Source organism: Chlorocebus sabaeus, chromosome 12, assembly GCF_047675955.1.
Source record: "Chlorocebus sabaeus isolate Y175 chromosome 12, mChlSab1.0.hap1, whole genome shotgun sequence".
Classification (NCBI taxonomy): domain Eukaryota; kingdom Metazoa; phylum Chordata; class Mammalia; order Primates; family Cercopithecidae; genus Chlorocebus; species Chlorocebus sabaeus.
In genome coordinates, this window is record NC_132915.1 from 23,124,371 (window position 1) to 23,147,367 (window position 22,997).

The following is a 22,997-nucleotide window of genomic DNA, read 5'->3' on the forward strand; positions in this document are numbered from 1 at the left end:
AGCTTAAAAAATGTCTTCTAGTCCCAGGTCCAAAACCTTTAAAATATGATATTGTATCTCCTCCCATAGAAAGGTGGAGTCTGTCTCCCTATCCTTTGAATCCGGACTGGCCTCGTCACTTGCATTGGACAAGGTATATGGCAGAAGTGATGACGTGCCTGTTTTGAGTTTAGATCGTTGGACGTCTTGAATGCTTCCTCTTTCTTTCTCAGATCTCTGCAGCTACTCTGTGAATTGGTCTGTACAGGCCCACTGGAGTACAGATGAGCCATTTCAGCTGAGCCTACAAGAAACATCCAGCTAAACCTAGCCAAAATCGCCAACTTGCAGAATTGTAAGCTAAATAAATGACTGCAAGCCATTAAGTTCTGAGGTGGGTGTTTTTTATGCAGAAAAAAGTAACTACTACAACATTGAAGCTAAATTGATAGTTTTATTGTATATATAGGATCTACATTAAGACTTAGGTAATTGGTATCACAATCAAAATGATTATTGACATTTTGTTTTGCCATTTTTATTTTTACTTAATATGTATCTGTATCTCTAGATCTATATCTGTATCATCTATATCTATATTATCATTTTATGTAACTATGTTTGTTTAGATCTCTTTCCATACTAAGAGGACTAGCTTGGTCTAAACTGGAAATCAGGGTCTAATGAATCGAATAAATAGCTGAACTGTGTTATCATAAGCACACATTTAAATGATTTAATTTGCATCAGAATAAAGGGAGGCTATATGGAGGGCATTTTGAAATGGACACCTTAGGAGAGAGATGAGGAAAACATTATTCTCCAGCCAATGTGTGAGCTGCATAGGCATTCTCCCTATTTCTGTGGAATATAATTTGATTTTGGTGCATGCATGATTGAAAGGAACATGCCATTTGTGATGGTTAATTTTTTTAGTGTCAACTTAACTGGATTATGAAATACCTAGATAGCAGGTAAACCATTATTTCTGGGTGTGTCTGTGAGGGTATTTTTCAAAGAGATTGGCGTGTGATTTGGTGAATTGAGTGGGAAAGATCCCCCTAATGTGAGTGAGCACCATTCAATTGTCTGGAGCCGGATAGAACACAAAGGGAGATGAAAGGTGTATTTTCTCTCTCGCTCCTGGAGCTGGGACATCCTTCTCCTGCCCTTGGGCATCAGAATGCCAGGTTCTCTAGCCTTTAGACTCTGGGAATTTTACCACTACCCACCTCCCACAACTCTGGATTCTCAGGCTTTTGACTTTGGACAAAGAGTTACACCATCAGCTTCCCTGCTTCTGAGGCCTTTGGGCTTGAACTGAGCCACACTGCAGAGTCACTGGTTCTCCAGCTTGCAGACATCTTATTGTGGGATTTCTCAGTCTCCATAATTGTGTGAGCCAATTTTCCTAATTCATCCTCTCTCATCTATTTATATATATATACATTCTGCTGGTTTTGTCTTTGTGGAGAGCCCTAATACATTTCTGTTTTTGATAACTGAAAGTTCATGCACCAGGACACCTTGCTTTAATTGAAGGCATCAGCACAGTGGGAGTAGAACGGTGTGACTCAAAAGCAAAGTTATAGGCAATGGAGGAGAGTAGAAGGAAAGAACAAGAGAGCCCAAGTGTGTCACAAAAAGTGACAAAAAATCACTGTGAGGGACTTGGCTGGGAGAAGTAAATAGAAAAATCTTTTAATATTCATATGAGCTTATGGGTTCTCATTTGCTCATGGATTTTGAAGCTTTCAAGTCACTGTGATAACCAATCATTTACTACCAATGGTTCTTTTTACTTTAAGATTTTAAAAATGTATGTTAGAAATTAAATATGACAAAAAAGACTGTTAAGGGAAAAATAATAAAAATGATTCCCCTAATGCCAAATGATAGTAGAATTTTAGAAGTGAAGAAAATCTGAAGGCAAAATGTACAAACAGAAGCAAAATAGTCAGATTGCAAGGAAAGTGTACTTATCTGTCCAAATGATATAGAAAATGAATTAGCGGAGAAACAATAGTATCATATTATCCAGAAGTGCTGCATTTTTCAAAAGTTACAGTAAATATACTATGATTTAATTGTTTCTTTTCAAAAATTTTAATTCATAATTGGAGTAAAGTTTATGACTACTGAGACCGAAGCATACTTTATGGAGTCAAATTCCTTCTGTTGAATTTTCCAGGCTTTAGCTACGTCAGCATATAATTCTTATATTTAGAAAAAAATTTAAATGGCATTATCCTGGGAGAAGTGTTTACTCCAATTACATCAAGTTCTAGTTTAAAAAAAAATTGCAAAAGATGAAGGAAAACTGCATCATTTGAATGGAACTCTGTGATTTTGGGGTTGTACCAAATTTCCTTGATTTTATTTCTACTTCATCAGTTACTTCTTTTTGGTGCTCTTCTTCCTCTCAGCCCTAAATATAATGGTTTCCAAAGGCCGAGCCTTACCTCTTTTATCTTTTCTCTTTTTTTCTGTCTGATAAAGCTCATCTAATTTGATAGCCCAGCAATGAAGATGACTCCCAATTCTTTACCTCCACTTCTGTTCCTCATCCAAGTGCTCTCATTTCCAACTTCATTGGCACCATAGATCTTGTTGCTCATCAGCGTCGCAATTGCCAACCATCCTAACGTGAATTGATCAACTCACCTTTACCACTCCTCTTTTTCCTTAACTTCCCCTCTTTTGATGAAATTGAATATCGATTATTAGCTACAGTTAAAAGCATAGACTTTGATTTCTCTCCTCTTTTTTTTTTTACACTAAAATTGAAAGGTTGCTAAATTCTGAAACAGCATCCTCAACAACATCCTTAAAGTACAAGTCATGTGGGTTATTTTAAAAACGAGACTTATTCTCAGTGCTGCACTCTCAAGAATGATAGGCAAGTTACCATTGAATACAATAAATAGTCTTATTTCCAAAGTGGTAGAGAAGACCACACCTAATTCAGGTGACAACCGTATCGAGGTGTTTCACACTAATTGTAGAAGGCATGATGATATACTTCATGTACGATTCCTTCTTTCTCCTTTTTTTTTTTTTTTTTTAAACAGAATATGAGAGAGCAATTCAGTGTTGTAGCGGGTTTCTCAAGATTCTTGGATGTTATTAGCTACATAGTGGGACCTTTTTACCACCCTTCCACATAATAGAAAGAATGACAAATACTATCACAGTATGATTTTATATGTCTGTGATTTCACAACCATAATCACAGGTGTTGTAGTCAGCAATGACAGTAGACAGTAAAAATAACATACATATATAATATATATGCACCCACACTCATAAACATACACATATACATATGTGCACAAACATACACGTCTTTCAATACATATTCAGCATTACTTTGCACAATAATTTATCACAACCTACTTAAATTTGGCTTTCTTCTCTCATAAGACCTAATCCTTTTTGTCATATAACTATCATTATTAATGATTATTTTGCTTTTGAGATGATGAGACATTACCGCAAATAAAGAAACTTCTTAACAAATTACTCTTTAAGAGTAAATAGGAAATTATATGCACTGACTTCAAAAAACCCTTGCATTTCCTACCTGGTGTTTACTGTCAAAAAGCACAATGGGCATTCAAACAGGTTCTTGTAAGAAAAAAAATTCCGTTTGTTTTGTCATACTTTTTCCATTAATTTAAAAACCAGTGAAAGCCTGAAAACACTGGGATGCGTGAAAATAACCCCCAATTTTGAGTTTTCAAAATGCTCTTGGGAAGCACATTTGATGGATAATTGCAAATGCTTTGTGAAAGAGCTTCAGAACTGCATGAGCTTCCGGATTAAGGATGTATCATTTTAGAGCACAACAAGTCTTTTTCATGCTTTCTCACACTCTTTGTTTGACAGGCCTCATCAACCTCTGCTAGTGGTGAAAACCAATTTGCTCAGTTGAACAGCTCTATAATGCTTCTTAGTTAACTGTCTCCTAAAAATCATGAACAATAGTTAAACATTTCATGAAGTTCTAAAAATTAACATCTCCTAAAAATCTAAAAATTAGTCCACACAACAACAAAACAGCACCTTATGTAAGCATGGTTTCTGTGAAATTTGTAATACTTACACATCGCCAGGGGCATTGTGGATTGGCGTAACCCAGTTAGAAAGCATTATAATATTATATAGCATGCGCTGCCATGTAGCATATAGCATATATGGAACCATAAATGTCCATTCTCTTCAGGAGAACAATTTTTTCCTTGATTGTCAGTCCCTAGATTTGGTTTGATGACAAATCTAAATCTCTGCATATATTTCTCATATGATTTAGTACTAACTTCCCTCTTGAGACTTTGAGTTACTTGAGAGCATGAATGTGTGTGTGTGTGTGTGTATATATATACACATATATATACACATACATATATATACACATATATATACACACACATATGTACACACACACACACACATATATATATACACACAAAGAGAATGTATTTGTCTTTTGGATAATGGCTGCCATTATTCAGTAGTTATTTTTCACTAACCAGTGTGATATGCACTTTACATATATTATTTATTTTTTTAGTGCTTCTGTTTGGTAGATATTATTACACCACCTTTAGACATGATAAAACTTGACCTCACAAAGATTAATTAATTTAGACACATTACAGCTAGCAACTGACAAAATCGTGAGATTACAGCATGTGTAACTCTGACTCCAAAGTGTAAAAGCCTCCACTACTGAACTCTTGATTTTGTTGTTGTTGTTGTTTGTTTTTTACAGGTTGACTAGTATTTGAGGTTAATTGTACACAGAACTTACTTCCACAGATGTGGATCAAAGAACATTTAAAGTTGTCACTCATAGTCTGGATCACATTTAAGAGGTTGTTTATATTCTATACAAACTTTCTGAGTGTGAAAATTCTTTCATGATTTCCCAGCCGTCTGTCCATTTCTCAAGAGCTTGTCTGTGCTTTCCTTTCCAAGACCATAGGATAGGAAAGTTTGTCATGTGTGCACAGTATGTTCCCCACTCAGGGTTCTGAACCGTGTTGCAGTGTGGGCTGCAGCTCTGTCACCCACACTCTGTATCTTATGTCCTTTGGCTGCTCGGTAGGGAGAACTTTTCTCTTGCTGATAAATCTATAGATCACAGTACAATTTCTCTTCCTTTTACTCTTGAACCACAGACATTAATAGCTCAGCAGAACCTCACTCAGAACTTCCCCATAATCAGTGCTCATGCTGTCCTTTGCTCCTTCTTGACACCACCTTTGCTTAAGGCCAGCAGCTCAGAAGGGCATCAGGTAGATGCAAAGTAACGTTACAGACTGAGCATCAGAAAGCATCCTTCCACGAAAGAAGTAAAATGAACGTTACCAAGATTTACTTGTGTAGTTAAGTGCAGTTGGTAAGTGGAAGAACTTTGAAGAGTTGAAGCAACAGGCCATTCATAGCAATAATTTCATTAATCTTCACAGTAGCCTTATTGTTTAACTGTTCACCACAACACTGACTGTGTTGTGGTGTTAACTAGCTTGCTCATTTTATATGCTTTTTGTTATTCCACTAAATGAATATTACACAATTTATTTGACAATTCTACTGTTGATAGACATTAGGGTTATTTCCTATTTGGACTTTTATAAATTATATGGCTATAAAATTATTGCATATGTCTGTTGGTGGATATATATATATATATGTATGCATTCGTATAGGTATTAAAATAAATACTTTAGATACTTTTAACAGAGTATATTTGTGTAAAGAACAATTCATGAACCAGGCAGTAATCAGAACAAGTAGAGAGAGCTTTGCCCAGCAGCATGAGCAGTGAGCTTTTTTAGGCCAAGCACAGAAACAGAGGAGAGAAATCATCTGATTGACTACAGCTAGGCATTTGCCTTATTTGATTATAGTTCAATCAAATGACTGACTGTGATTGGCAGAAGCTGTTCAGTTGTCTGTCTGTGATTGGCTGAAACCTGGCTGTTTGTTCCTACCAAGTTAGGCTTCAGTTTGTTTACATACTATGTTTTATTGTGGTTTGTTATAGAAACTCAAAGTATGAAGATAGCCTCAGGCTAATGAACTCCTGCTAATTTTGCTTTGATAATTTCCCCCTTTTGGGCAGCCTCTCAAAACCTTCAACATTGACAGCACTCTCTGTTACCATCCTCATGGACTTGTTTGGTCTTAGTATGGAATTCACAAGTCAGGGTGTCAGGTCAATTGATTGATGCTTTGTTTTCTTTGTGTTTTTGTTATAGAACTAGATTGAGACCATTTGATGCATAGTGGATGGCTGCATATAAGCATTTAAGACTCTTGATACAGTGTACCAGGGAGACTGCTGTGATGACTATCAGGAGGACAATGAAAATTAGGGTTAGGAATTTGTTTACAAATTGTTGACTTATCTTTCCCTTTAATTTTCTTATGTGGTTTCTGGCATAAAACTGCAAAACCCTCACTACAGTTTTTGCCTGCTGTCAGATTTAAACAAACACTGTGAATATATGAATCTAAAAGCCTAACACTATGGAAAGAATCAGATGTGCAATTTGAACAGCAGTTGCACTTGGAATATGAATGAAATCTGTTATAGGATAAGCTAGAGAATCTCTAAGACCATGTAGGGATTTAGGTTTAATATGACATATTCATCATTCAGTTAAATTTCCTGTGGAAGCTATCAATTGTGAAATTATAACCACAGCATTATCTTTCCATGTATAAACAGAATAGTGGTGCAGGAAAAAGAAGGAAAAGGGTAAACATTTCACGACGACAGAGGAAAGAAGTCTTGATCTGTGATCTTGGGAAAGCTGTCCACATCTGGGGTGTCACTTGCTTCTGGGAGGAAGCTCTCTGATCAGTTGAGGTCTCCAACAGGTGTACACTCCTGAGTCTGGAGGGGCCCTCTTTAGTTGAGAGATACGGACCCAAGGCTTGAGGCTTTGAAGTTTTGCTGATGTGTGGGTGGAGAGAATACAGTATGATCACTTCCAACAGGGTTAAAGGGCAATACTTCTCTGGTGTCACTCCCCAGAGATGCAGTCTGTAAGTCTTAGTTTGTGAAATGTCTGGTTATCGTTTGTGGGTCACAGAAGGCTCCTTGTACCTGATGAAAATATACGCATAATGCATTAAAGACTCGCAACAGTGAATCATGTGAGAGTTTATAAGAGCAGGAGATACAGAAGGTTTTAATATTAGGGACAGAGGTCTCCCAGTAACTATTTCATACAGGGTTAATTTATGTTTTCCAGTAGAAATGGATATGATTTCCGTCAAGGTCAATGATAATGTCTTTAGTAAAACAATCTAGTTGATTCAGTTAACTTTGTCAATTTCAATTTTTAAATGCCACTTGTCCTTTCAACTTTCCCAGAAGACTGAATATGATAGGGATAATGGTAATGTTTATAATAACTTGTTTAACTGTTTTATAACTTTTTCAGTGAAATTAGTACTTCTATTGCTGAAGATTTCTCCAGAATGCCTGCAGTTGCCATAAACACATTTACTTTTCCCCTAATTAATTAATCCATTTGTTTCTAACTGACAAATAAAAGTTGTACAGATGCTGTGTATGACATGTTTTGAAAAATGTATAGATCATGGAATGACTTAATAGAGCTAATTAATGTATGAATTGCCTCACATATGGTAATCCCTTATTACCTACAGCTTCCCTTTCTGTGGTTTCAGTTATCTGTGGTCAACGACGGCCCAAAGACATTTCATAACTAATTTCGCACTTTGGGCTCTTGTTAAGTAAAACAAGGGCTACTTTAACACAAGCACTTGGTTACTGTGACTGTTGATCTGGTAGCCAATACAGCTACTAAGTGACTAATGGCAACTGGACAGGATGAAGGGAAGTGGTACAGGATTTCATCATGCTACTCATATGGCATGCAATTTAAAACTTATGAATTGTGTATTTCTGAAGATTTCCATTTGTGTTACAATGCCTAGGTCATTCGCCTCACTTCGTCTCATCACACAGGCATATTATCATCTCACATAATCTTAAGATGAAGAAGGATGAGTACAATACAGTAAGCTATTTTGAGATAGAGAAAAAGTTATTATATTTATATAACTTTTATTACAGTATATTGTCATAATTGTTCTATTTTATTGTTAGTTATTGTTGTTAACCTCTTGCTGTGCCTAATTTTTAAATCAAACTTTACCATAGATAAATGTGTATAGGAAAAAACATAGTGTATTTAGGCTTTGATATTATTTCTAATTCTGGACATCCACTGGGGGTCTTGGAATGTATTTCATGAATAAGTGGGGACTACTGTACTTACCATTTTTTTTGTATGTGGTGAGAATGCTTAAAATCTACTTTCAGTAATTTTTAGGAATACAGTACACAAAGAAACACATTTTCCAATAATCTTTTCGTTATTGTAATAGCATAGGCCTTCTTGCAGAGGAAAACTTCTATCCAATCAGAGAATATACAGGCTATTTCAAGAGCATTTTGATATTTCATTGAGGGCTGAAAATGGAATGAAAGTTATCTGTAAGTATCAAATAATTTAGCAGCTGGTGGAAATGTAACACTTGAGGTTTTACTGTTTTACCAGGATTATGGGCTTGGCAAACTACGTATTGTTTATACATCATTTAAAAAATTTTAGAACAGTCAATATACTGATTTTTCTCATAATTTGTATGATTTTATCTACTCTATGCAGAATATAGACTTTTTCATAATGAAGTCTTTAAAGACTCAGGAACCATAAGGTAGCTATCTGGGCCCTCTCTGGGTCTTGTCTTAACATGAAATTTACATCCTTTCACATAACAACTTTGTTTTTTAACAATCAGGTGCATAGCACTGTTTATCAAATAGATCATCATAGATGTTTTGACTTGGATTAATCTTATGAAATTCATTCAAATTGCATGCTCTGACAGAATGAAAATCTATCAAGGCATTTTCTTGGTATTCAATTATTTCTTATTCTGCTTGACGTTAGGTTAGCAGTTTTATGAATCAGTTAAGAATTCCCAGAGTTTGGGGAACAGTTTAACGGTATGATCTGAAAGTTATCAGAAATCTGTACCGTTATCAAGGTCCTTTCAATGAGTCTTATCAAAGATAAAACACTTTGGGTTTATAGATACTAGCAATAGCTTTCAGGAAAGTATCAGAGTAAAACTATTAACTATTAGTGGATGACAAGAGTTAAAACAGCCATAGTTAAAGATCTGACTAGAGCTCATTATAATGCAACTGACAAGGAAATTTTGTTATTTCTGTGACATACAATACTTTCAGATAACTAGAATTATGACTGATAGCATTATATCAGGACTATCAGATCTCTAGGTGTTTCATACAATTTCTGAAACATGCATTAATGACACATCCAATATGACTTAAAGGAGGTTCAGAATCACTTATTTGACGATACTGCCCATGAAATTTAACATATTATCAAATAAGCCTAATTGGTTAAAAATCCTTGCTTTTATAAGAACAGAAAATAATTTTTTTTTTTTCTGAGATGGAGTCTTGCCCTGTTGCCCAGGCTGGAGTGCGGTGGCCGGATCTCAGCTCACTGCAAGCTCCGCCTCCCGGGTTTACGCCATTCTCCTGCCTCAGCCTCCCGAGTAGCTGGGACTACAGGCGCCTGTCACCTCTCCCAGCCATTTTTTTGAATTTTTTAGTAGAGACGGGGTTTTACCGTGTTAGCCAGGATGGTCTCAATCTCCTGACCTCGTGATCCGTCCGTCTCGGCCTCCCAAAGTGCCGGGATTACAGGCTTGAGCCACCACGCATGGCCAGAAAATAAATTTATTTGAGAGATTCCAGGAACCCTTATGAAAGCTTCCAAAGTTAGTACAAGGACAAAATATTTTAATTTATAATTTATCAAAAATGGAAATTGTCAAAAATGTCAAAAAGTTTAAAACATTTGATTAAAATAGGATTACAGGTCACTATGAATCAATACTTACTCATTTAATTAGAGTAATAATTAAAGGACTTCAAAAGCAAATACAGAAAGCCACATAATTGTAGGAAAAACCTTAGATCTTATTAAGTAATCAAAGACAATAAGGACAACATGAAGCACAGGAAATTATCTTCATAAATACATAATCTTAAAAAAAATACATAACCAGAATTTTTGTTCCCTAAGCCAACTACTTGAAAGGTAAAGGAAAACCTTATACAATTTATATTGAAAGCAGAGCAGAAGTCCAGGAAAACCTTATTGTTTTAACAGAGAGGACCAAATTTTAGTTTTATATCGGTTTGCTTTGATAGTAATGCTCAATTTCAAAAACATATAAACAATTTCCTTCAAATCTGAGCCAGCTTGATCACAAATAAAGTTCCTTTCCCAAGATTTGTCATATCAACTTTCTATAATTTTCTTATATACATTCAATTTTTGTCCTATATTTTTCTCTTTTCTTATTGTGCAACAGCCATTCTATTTTAACAAAAATTACTTTTTCCCTTAACAAAACAAAGCACATCCTCATGACTTACAGTTTTCCTTACCAAAAACACATTTTGCCTTCCTTGTGAACTTGCATAAAATGTTGTTTCCCATATTATTTCTAGGAATTTTAGTTACTTATGTCAATTATTAACCCTTAATAACCTTAATTCCCAGTGAAAGCTAAGAAGCAAGCAATTGTAAACTGCCTGGCATATACCAAGATTGTGTAATTTAACACCACCATTTCATAATTCTAGAAGCATCTTCTTTATCATAGTACACTTTTCAATGTGCCACAGGACATGCTTACTAACAGACCCACCTATCTTTAGTCTCTCTGTAATAAGAAGCCGTAAGGAAGGCAACATTTTTTCTCTATTGTCTTATTTTTTTTGCTAGGCCTAATAACTAAATTGTTTGTACCAATTTCTCTCAGCCTCAACGTTGCATTCTGGATAAGAATGTTAAAATCTTTTGGTATAGAAAGAACAGTTTTCACATGAGAATTTTATCTTATATGCATTCAGCTCATTTGTTTCTAACAATTGTGTTTGGATTGCTCATAAAAATGAAGCATTAAACAGGTAGCCATCATTTTATTTTTCTTGCTGACAAATTTTGTAATATAGAAATAATATACATGAATTTTACCAGTAACCCTCAGTAGAAGAGGTTGTCTGCATTATACTTAATACTGAACTCTGAAGACACATCTGTTCAAGTCAAACTGATTAACTGAATATTATTTACTAGATAAATAATTAAAAGACTTATCTAAGATCATGTGAACTGGAAAAACATTTTGGTTTGGTTTCTATCTTTCTAAAAGCTTAAGGAATACTTAATTTATATAAGGGCTTATTTTCCTTTAAGCCAGTTAAACAGAGGTTTTTTTTTGTTTTTTGTTTTTTTGGTTTTTTTTTTTGAGACAGGGTAGCCCAGGCTGGAGTACAGTGGCACGATCTCGGCTCACTGCAACCTTCACCTCATGGGATCAAGAGATTCTTCTGCCTCAGCTTCCTGAGTAGTTGGGATTACAGGCGTGCGCCACCATGCTGGCTAATTTTTGCATTTTTAGTAGAGACAGGGTTTCACCATGTTGGCCAGGCTGCTCTTGAACTCCTGACCTTACGTGATCCACCTGCCTCAGCCTTCCAAAGTGCTGAGATTACAGGTGTGAGCCACCGCGCCTGGTCAAACAGAGCTTTTTTTTTTTTTTTTTTTTTTTTTTTTAAATTAATTTTGTCAATACTATGCAGAAATAGAAAAATACCACACGCACATGCATATGTACATACATACATAAATATAAACATACAGGCTTTCATTCAAAAATTTTAGCCATATGTTAGGTACAATAACACAAAACTCACTAATTCATTAAAAAAATCTCTGAATCCATTTTTGTTTTTCTAGTTGATAGAACAGGGTTCCCATCTATATAGCTAACGTTTTTTACTAATATATTTGAAAAAGAGTTTTAAGATTTTTTACTTGATTTTTATTAGGATTCTTATAGAGAGGCAGTTTTTTGATTCGTTTAGTCTTTTAGAAGCTCCTGCGTGACAATCAAAAATACATTCCATTGTATTTGAGGTGTCTTGCGTCCCTTCTTTTTTAAAACGCCTCTCAAGTTAAAGCTTCCCCATTGTGGCCACTATAATTCTAAGTTTTCCATAGTAAGGCTAATCATTTTCCCTAAAATACATGGTTTCTGAAATCATCATTATTGTACATAAAAGTAGTCAGTGTGCCAGAAAGAAGAGTCCCAGACTTCTGAAGCACCAGCCTCTTCAGATTTAGAGAAACCTACTTTCAAGGAGGAGGAACTTAGTTATTTATTAGATTCAATCCAATTGCAAATTCTGTTGGTAAAAGAATTGCTCAAATAAAGTCCGGAGCTCAAAATGCAAATTTGCAGACCTTTGATCTAAGGGGAAACTCATCCTTGCCTTCCAGTTTAGGCAAGAGAGCAGTACGCCCAGTGGTTTCAGTGGGTGCTTTGCTCAGTCACTTCGTGCTCTAATGCCAAACTGTTAGAAGAGGATCAGAGTTCTGCCCAGCAGCATGAGCAGTAAGCTTTTATAGGCTGAGCAGGGAAGCAAAGTAGAAAAATCACCTGATGGACTAGCTAAGCATTTGCTTCTTAGGCATGCTGTGATGAGGCATTTGTCTTACTTAGGCACAGTCTGATTCGTTGGCTGCCTGTGATTGGCTGAGGCTCAGCTGTTTGTGATTGGCTGAAACCTGGCTATTTCTTACGGAAAAAAATGCTACTAGGTTAGGTTGTGTTTTTTAAATGTAGGAACTCAAATTAAAGAGACAGCATCAGGCTAATGGCCTGCTTGTTCTGTTTAACATTGGTGTATATTTAGGAGTGTCACTGTTAGTCGTGGTATGTTAAGTTTAACCTTTACATATATTGCCAAACAATTTTTCTGAGTGACTGTATCAATTTAATCACTATCATCCTTTTATGATAGTTCCCAACGCTGCTCCTCAATAGCACATGGCATTGTCAGTCTTCTTAACTTTAGTTCTTTGGTGGCAATGAACTTCATCTTTTTGTGGCTTTAATTTGCATTTCCCTATAACTAATACAGTTAAGCACCCTTACAAATGTTTACAAGCCATTTTTATATAGTAAGAGTTTTTTTCTTTTTCTTTTTGTAAAGTGCTTCTTTATGTCTTTTTTCCCTCCCTTTTGGCTGTTTGTCTATTACTGAATGATTTATAATTCTTCACATATTGTGGACACAAACGTCTTCTTGGGTATGTGTGCTGAAAATATCTTCTCTTATTGCCTATTTACTTTTTTGTTACTTTTGATAACCAGAAGTTCATTGTCTTAATAGGGTTCAATTTATAATGTTTTTCTTTAAATATAGGGATTATTGTGTCATTTTAAAAGAATCTTTGCTTATCTCAAGATCATGAAGCTATTATCTTCTAGAGGCTTTATTGTTTATCTTTTACTTTTAATTCTACTATTCACTTGAAATTGATGTTTGCATATAGTCAGAAGTTGGGATCAAGTTTCTTTTTTCCCCATATGTATATCTCACTGACTCAGCACCACTTACTGAAAAGGCTGTAGTTTTCAGCCAGGCGCGGTGGTTCACGCCTGTAATCCCAGCGCTTTGGGAGGCTGAGGTGGGTGGATCAAGAGGTCAGGAGTTCAAGACCAGCCTGGCCAAATGGTGAAACCCCGTCTCTACTAAAAATACAAAAATTAGCTGAGCGTGGTGGCGGCGCGTCTGTAATCCCAGCTACTCGGGAGGCTGAGGCAAGAGAATCGCTTGAACCCAGGAGGCAGTGGTTGCAGGGAGCCAACACTGCACCACTGCACTCCAGCCTGCATGGCAAAACAAGATTCCATCTCCCCCCACACACCAAAAAAGAGAAAAGACTATTTTTCTATCACTCTCCGGTACCACTTGCATCATAATTCAAGAGTTCATGGATGTGTGGATCTATTTCTGGACTATATTTTCTATTTCATTATTAATTTAGCTAATCTTGCACAAATTCCACACGGTTTCTATTACTGTATCTTCAAAAATAAGTCAAAGTCTGGTACAAAAATACTTACTCTTTTTTCTTCTTTTTCAATTTTGACTTACCTGGTTTTAGCTTCTTATATTTACAAAGAAATCTTAGGATTCGTTTGTCAATTTCCACACACATGCACAAACCCTGCTGAGATTTTGATTATGATTGAATTGAATTCATAGTCCAATTTGGTGAGAATTGATATATTTACAAAATTATTTTCTAATCATGAACATGATGTATTTCTCTGTTCAATGTGTCTTTAGATTTTCTTAATGGTACTTTATGGTTTGTGAGAAGTATCCACATTTGTTAGATTTATTGCCTGATATTTAATATTTTTGATACTACTGTAACTGGTTTAATTACAACATATTATTTCAAATTTTTTGGTTGTTATATTGGAATACAATTGATTTTTGATAATGGCCTTTTATCCTGGAGCCTTGCTACACTCATGCATTAATTCTAACAGGTTTTCTGTGGATTCCCTTAGGTATTCCACTTAAACCATCATATTATTTGCAAATATTGCAAATCTTCATTCCCAGTCGCTTTACCGTTTATTCATTTAGTCTAATTTCACTACTTGAAAACTTCAGCACAATGTTAAATAAAAGTGCTGAGAGTGGGCATCTTTGTGTCATACTCAGTCTCAGAAAGGAAGCTCTCACCATTTCACCATTAGTGTTTGCTGTACTTTCTTTTAGAAAAACAGGTATCTTTTATCAGATTAAGTAAATTTCCTTCCTTCTCTAGTTTTCTAAGGATTTTTCCCCCATGAACTGATATTAAAATTTATAAAATACTCAAGCATAATTTTCTGTTTATTCTGTTAATGTGGTGAAAATATGGTTTTTTGCTTTATTTTGTTAATGTGGTAACTGATGATTTTTGATTTTAGACTGACCTTATATGCTTGTATTGCTGGCATGAATTAGACATTTTTTTTTTGAAATATGATATAAACACACATAAACAACACATACACATCTTTAATGTTAACATGCACACATTAACACATTGAGTCATGTGAGATATATATGTAAATTCAGTGTGTTAATACTTTTGTGTAGTATTTTTGAATCTATATTAATAAATGAGATTAACCTATGTTTTTAGAGTTCTTTTTTTTTTTTTTTTTTTGAGACGGAGTCTCACTCTGTCACCTAGGCTGGAGTGCAGTGGTGTGATCTGGGCTCACTACAAGCTCCGCCTCCCAGATTCATGCCATTCTCCTGCCTCAGCTTCCCGAGTAGCTGGGACTACAGGCGCCCGCCACCACGCCCGACTAATTAATTATAGAGTTCTTATCAGATTTTGTGCCAAGGTTATCATGGTCTTGTAAAATGAAATTGGAGCTATTAAGGACTTCTAAATTCTCTAATGGTCTTTTTACCAATTGGTGCCATTATCTTATTGTATACTTTATATGTTTTATAAGCTTTCTGGACCTAAAGGCCTCATGCATTTGTGTGAGTGTGGGAGATGTTAAAAAAAATATATTCAAACCCTACAATAGATAGAACGATTCAGATTTTCTGTTTCTTGGGGATCAATTATGGTATGTCATGTTTTCCTAGGGATTTGTCCCTACATCTCAATTTTAAAATATATTGACAGAAATATATTATAATATTATATTTGTAAAAGTTTTAAGAGTTATGGCCTTGCCCTATTTTCCACTTTGACTCTTGGTTATTTATGCTATCTTTTCTATAATTCTCTTCAGAAATTTATTAACTTTATATTTTTTCAATGAACCAACTTCTATTTTGTTGATCATATACTTTATGTTTGTTTTTTATTTCTTTATTATCTTTTCTTTATTTTTTTTCTATTTACTTTGGGTGTAATTTACTGTTTTTGGGAACTTCATGACATGGATGCTTAGGCCATTGATTCTTCAGCCTTCTTGAGCTAGCAATAACGAAGGGACCATACGATGCTTTAACTGCGTGTATCTCTCTTCTCTCCTCTGTATGCTATTGTTGTTGCATATTCTACTGTAAATAAATACTATAACAGTACTATGCTTTTTGTTTCTGTATTTCCCTAGAATCTGGGCTATCCTTGTGACTTGCTTTGACTAACAGAATGTGACAGAATGACGTTGTGCAACATCTGAATCGAGACTCAAAAAACTGTAGGCAGCCATCATGCTGTGAACCCAAGCTGTGTGGAGAGACTAAGTGGAGGTGAGAGACTAAGTGGAGGTGAGAGACTAAGTGGAGTCACTTCAGTCAAGAGCCCTATCTGATATTTCAGTCCATAACTAGCCCTGTCTGCCAGCCTCGTGAATAGGTCATCTTGGACTTTTCAGCCCTGTCGAGAACAATGACTACATCCTCAGCTGATACCACATAGAACAGAGGAACTACCTAGCTTAGCTGGGCTCATATTGCAGAATTGTGAGAGATCATGAAAAGTTGTGGTTTTTTTTTTTTTATAACTATACATTTATTTAATACACATTTCAGTAATATTATTGCATATTTTTTCAACGCTCTTTACAGGTATTATGGCAGATTATAAATAAATGCTCAGAGGGTTTCCATCTACTCACTCTTATAACTGAGATGGGTTAGGGTCTTTCAGGAATAAACAACACAAGTTCTTTCCAGAATAACTAGCACGATAATAGAAATATTAGCAAAGTGCACACATACCTCCTTTTTCTGGAATGCTCTTTACTCTTTCCATCTGCTACTGTCTGCGAAGTCCGCTGAAATCATGTCCCTCATGAGGCCCATTCCCCAGCCGTGGAATTAGGCTAGGAAGCAGGAGCTGGGATAAACAAGCTGCTTTTTCCTTTGTACTCCCAGTATACCTTTTATGGAGCTCTAATATAGGACCTTTTTTATTTTAGTTTGTAATTGCAATATTTGTTTATACCTTTCTATTCTCTGGCAGGCTGGGACCTCCTTAAGGACAAAGATTGTCTTCTTAACTTGGATATCTGTCTTAGTCTATTCATTCAGGCTGCTATAATGAAATGTCATAAAATCAGTGGATTATAAACAACAAACATTTAATTCTCACAGTTCTGGAGGCTGGGAAGTCCAAGATCAAAACACTGGCAGATTCAGTGCTTTGTGGCTTAAAACAAATGCAACCTTTTACAGTTAACCTGAAAGGAATTTTCCAGATTAACTCTGAAATGTCGTGTTTGTTTTAAGCCACAAAGTTGTGATGTGGTTTGTGATATTTTATAGATTACCAAAACAACAAGTGTCATTAAGCATTGAATGAATTAACAAATATATGACTTTATAAATAGTGATGGGTGTATGGTGATTGCCTGGATAAGTTTCTGTCAATTCTTTATATATTACGAAGAAAAAAAGCAATTGTAGATTCATGAAAGGAACAGTGAATACAAATTGGTTGAACTACTGCAAAAGAACTAGAAACTCTTGGAAACATTTAGAGCTAAGTCAATTACATAACTTCTTTGAATATGAAGCTGTCATGTAAATACAGACTTGTCACAAATGCATTTGTTATTTCCTAATATTCTATGAGAAGTAAGCATCGTTAGTGACTTAGGCTACCTATCTGGCACATAATACAAAACCAGAAGTGAGCATGGGTGGGCACTGTGTATTCTGGAGTTTAGCTATAGTTTTGAGTCTCTATTTTAATTAAATTGCTCAAAACCAAAACCTCTTCACCTTCAAGACACATGTCAAGTCTTCGTACTTATAAATTATCATAAATGTATAGATTTTCATTGTAAAGGAGGAAACTATTCAGTTAAAGGTGTCTGTCGCACCTTCCATTAATAATCTTCCCAAATTACCTACAGGAAGAGTTTTGTTTTTTTTTTTTTATAAAATCACAAAGAAGACACTCAATAATCATTGCTTAAAGAAAAAAATTGACGTAAGAAACCAGATAGTTTTCATTTTTTAGTGGGGAGGGAAAAAATTTAAAAAAGGAGACAGGCAGGGATAAAACAATGCCGGGTCTTTAGCATTTAAACAATATTCTAGGTAAATTTTCATGGTATGCCCCAATTTTCTTCACTGCCACAGTTGCCTTTTGCATAAAGAAATAATGAGTTTTCTTTGATAAGGTTACAAACAGGTTCTTCCAATTTTCCTTTCTCTGCATTGTAAAAGCAGTGCACTTTTTAACAGTGACACTCTTCATACTTTATATTCTTCTCATTTTAAAGACGAAGAAAAGTTCAAGGAACCAAAGGAATATCAATAGTTATTTGACATCATAAAAGACTGAAAATTTCAAGAAAATAAACATCAAAGCCTTTATTATTTTTGATGAGATCTATTTCACTTCCTATAAGTAAGCCAATACTAGGACACATGTGATTTTTAGCATTCAAATGCTCGCTGATAAATTTCAGCCTGTGTTACCTAACAACAAGGACATTCTCATCCATAAACAAAATACAATTATTATACTATGTAAATTTAACACTGACAATTCTATTATCTTATATATAGTTCATATGCAAATTTCTCCAATTGTCTCAACGGTGTCTTTTATAACATTTTGTTGTTGTCTTATTTGATTCAGGATCCAACCAAAATCATATATTACATTTCATTTGTCATGTTTCATTAGTCTCCTTAATCTAGCATAATTCACCACCCTTTTTATGATTTTTATGACACTGGCATTTTTGAAAGCATTTGAGTAGTCATGTTGAAAAATGTCCCTCATTTTGGATTTTTTTCCTCATGATTACATTCAAGTGAAACTTTTTTGTAGAAATATTATCTAGGTGATCTTGTGATTTCTGTGTCTCACTGATTGCTAAATTACATCTTTTTGGTTAATTGGTATCTTCCAGACTTTTCCATTGTTTCATTGAAATTAATATGCAGTCTGCAAAGTGATACATTGACACAATGAATATCTTGTTCCCCAACATTTCTACCCTCTTTGGTTTTCTTGTCTGAATCAATAATTATTATGGTTAATGCAATACAGTGATTTTCCATTTTTATAGCTTGATGGATTTTGCCACCTTTTAGGTTGAGTTAATGCAGTACATGTGTTTTATTTAGAATTGTGTAGTATTCCTACCACTTACTTGTAAGATCCCAAATTTCTTTTGGAAAACCACTGCTTTCCTATTCTTCTCCATGTGATTTGGAGTTCCCCTCCACTTTTAAGGATGGGCCAAAATGACAGTCTAATCTCACCTCTCTGGCCATAACAAATATTTCAAGAATGGTGCCTGACCCCCACTAAACACTGATAATATCAGCAACAATAGATTTTCTGAGACTCCTGCAAAAGTGAAGCAAGCTCTCTCTTTCACAGGAATTACTGGGGATAACCATCATTCTTTCTCAGAAACCTCACACTATGCATCTTAATTGTCTAGTTGACCACCGTAATGAGCTGAATTGTGTCTCTGCAAAATTCGTATGTTGAAGTCGAAACACCTAGTACTTCAGAGTTTGACTGTATTTGGAGAGAGGACCTTTAAAGACATAATTAAGGTTACTAGAATGGGCCCTCATCCAATGTGACTGGCGCTTTAATAAAAAGAGGTTAGTCTCTCTCAATAAGTTGGGTATAGAAGAAATATACCTCAAACAATAAAGACCAGATATGACAAACCCACAGCTAATATCATATGAACAGGGAAAAATGGAAAGCCTTTCCAGTAAGATATGAAGCAAGATAAGGATGCCCACCCTCACCACTGCTGTTCAACATAGTTCTGGAAGTCTTAGTCAGAGCAATTAGGTGAGAAAAATAAAGGACAGTCAAATTAGAAAGGAAGAATTCAAATTATTCTTGTTTGCAGAGAAATGATCTTATATTTGCAACATCCTTTACTCCACTAAAAGACTCTTAAAACTGATTAACAAATCCAGGAAAGTTGCAGGATAGAGAATCAACATACAAAAATTAGTAGTATTTCTATATGGTAACAATCGTTAATTTAAAAAAAATCAAGAAAGCAATCCCATTTGCAATAACCAACAAAAAAGTAGGAATACATTTGACCAAAGAAGTGAAAGATCTTGACAAGCAATATTATAAAACACCAATGATAGAAATTGCAAAGGAGATGAAAAAATGGAAAGATATTCCATGCTCAACGATTAGAAGAATCAATATTTTTAAAGTGTCCATACTACCTAAAGCAATCTACAGATTCAATGCAATCCCTATCAAAATACCAATGACATTCTTCACAGAAATAGAATAAGCAATCCTAAAACTCATATGGAACCAAAAAGGAAAAATCTCAAATAACTAAAAAACATCTTAAGCAAAAAGAACGCAACTGGAGGCATCAGACTACCTGTCCTCAAATTATACTACAAAGCTATAGTAACCAAAACAGCATGCTACTGGCATATAAATGGACACATAGACCAATGGAATAAAATAGGTAATACATAAATAAATCCGTGCACTTACAGCCAACTCCTTTTTGTCAAAGGTACCAAGTGCATATGATAGAGTTTGGCTCTGTGTCCCCACACAAATCTCACCTTGAATTGTAATCTCCATAACCCCCACATGTCCAGAGAGGGACCAGGTGGAGGTAACTGAATCATGGGGGTAGTTCCCCATGATGTTCTCTTGATAATGAGTGAATCGCACCAGATATGTTGGTTTATTAGCATCTGGCATTTCCTCTGCTGGCAATGATTTTCTCTCCTGCTTCTCTTTGAAGAGGTGCCTTCTGCTATGACTTTAAGTTTCTTCAGGCCTCCTCAGTCATGTGGAATGGTGAGTTAATTAAACCTGTTTTCTTTATAAATTACCCGGTCTCGGGTATTTCTCCCTAGCAGCATGAGAATGGACTAATACAGCATACATTGGGGTAAGAACAGTGTCATTAAAAAGTGGTGCTTGGAAAACTGAATATCCATATGCAGAAGAGTGAAACTAGGACCCTGTCTTTCACCATACACAGAACTCAACCCAAAATGGATTGAACAATTAAATATAAAACTTGAAACTACAAAAAATAAAAAAATCCTAAAAGAAATCATTGAGAAAATGCTATAGACGTTGGTCTGAATGATTTTTGGGTAAGACATCAACAGCATAAGCAATAAAAGCAAAAATAGACAAATGGGATTACATGAAGCTAAAAAGCTTCTGTACAGCAAAGAAAACAATCAACGAAGTGAAGAGACAACCCACAGAACAGAAGAAAATATTTGCAAACTATTCATCTGACACGAGATTAATAACCAGAGTATATTAGGAATTCTAACAGCTCAATTGCAAAAACCAACCAACCAACGAAACTCCCCGCAAACTCACAACAACAAATAATCTAATTTAAAAATAAGCAAAAGATCTGGATAGCCATTTCTCAAAAAAGACATACAAGTGGCTAACAGGCATATAAAAAAAGCTCAACGTCATTAATCATAAAAAATGCCAATCAAAATCACAATGAGATATCATTCAGCCCAGTTTAAATGGCTATTATCAGAAAGACAAAAAATAACACTTGCTGGCAAGGATATAGATGAAACAGAACTCTTCTACACTATTGGTGGGAATGTAAATTAGTACAATCACTATGGAAAACAGTATGAAGTTTCCTTAAAATACTAAAAATGGAAATACTATATGATCCAACAATGCCACTGATGGGTATACCTCCAAAATAATGGAAATTAGTATACTGAAGATATATCTGTCCTCCTGTATTTATTGCAGCACTATTCCTAATAGCCAGGATGTGGAATGAGCCTTCGTTTATTAGTGGATGAATGAATAAAGAAAATGTGGTAAATATACACAATGGAATATTACTTGGCCATGAAATAGAATGGAATTCTGTCATTGGCAGCAATATGGATAGAACTTACTGGGAGGTCATTATATTAAGTAAAGTAAGCCAGGCACAGAAAGACAAATATCACATGTTCTCAGCTATTTGTGGGATCTAAAAATCAAAACAATTGAAATTATGAAGATAGAGAGTAGAAACATGGTTACGAGAGGCTGCAAAGGGTAGGGAGGAGAGGAGGTGGGATGAAAAGAAGTTGACTAATGGGTACAAAAATACAGTTAAATAGGAAGAATAAGCTTTAGTATTCAATAGTACTGTAGAGTGACTAGAGTTAACAATAATTTATTGTGTATTTCAAAATAGCTAGAAGAAAACGAAGTGTTCCCAACACAAAACAGATAAATGTTTGAAGTGATGGATATCCCAATTGCCTTGATTTGATTAGTACATATTGTGTACTTGTATCAAAATATCACATGTACCCCTGAAATATGTACAGCTTTTTATGTCAATTAAAAAAGGGAATAAAACTTGCAAAGAAATAAAAATGTCAGGATACACCACTCTGTGTGCAGCTGCCCCTTCTTTTTCTTTGAGAAAATAAAAATTTTTCTACTTAGAGGAAAATAAAATCCTAAATTGTAGAGAGGCAAAAAAAAAAAAAAAAGAGAGATTAGTACACAGACATGCAACACTGAAAGCCCACAGGAAGACACAGGGAGAAGATGGACATCTATGAACCAAAGGACAGAGGCTTCAGAATGAAATCAACCCTGCTAACACCTTGATCTTGGACTTCTAGCTTCCAGAACTGTAAAGAAATAAGTAACTGCATTTAAGTCTCCTAGTCTGTGGTGCTTTGCTATGGCAGCCCTAGCAAGGAAATGCAACCATTTGGCGTAAAGCCTGGACCTGATGGTGAGATATTTGAGCTATGAAAGTGGCCTGTGGAATCTGAGGGTGGAGGCCAAGCCATAGAACACAAAGCAGAGAGGTACAGAGAAACAACTCTTGGTCTACTACTAACTACTAACTGAAGTCAACCTTCCTGCAAAATACTGAGTTACATAAACCAGTAAATTCTATTGTTTAAACTGGATTTTTTTTTTTTCTCAAAATGCAGACCCTCACAGATGCATGGAGCATAGCACCACCAGTCTAACCCCTTCATGTCCACATAGAGTTACTGGCCAGCTTCAGATGATCTTGGTTACCCAGGATACGGCTACATCCCA

The 22,997-nt window shown here is 35.3% G+C and overlaps 1 long non-coding RNA gene across 1 annotated transcript in view; it reads left to right on the top strand.

Moving 5' to 3' along the window:
• The first annotated feature begins 218 nt into the window (after positions 1–218).
• The window catches only part of LOC119624377 (uncharacterized), a 34,024-nt gene continuing 11,245 nt past the window's right edge, over positions 219–22,997 (top strand). Inside the window, exons 1-2 of the long non-coding RNA XR_005240455.2 lie at positions 219–373; positions 16,072–16,210. This is a non-coding gene — a long non-coding RNA (uncharacterized lncRNA). The remainder of the gene's footprint in view (positions 374–16,071; positions 16,211–22,997) is intronic.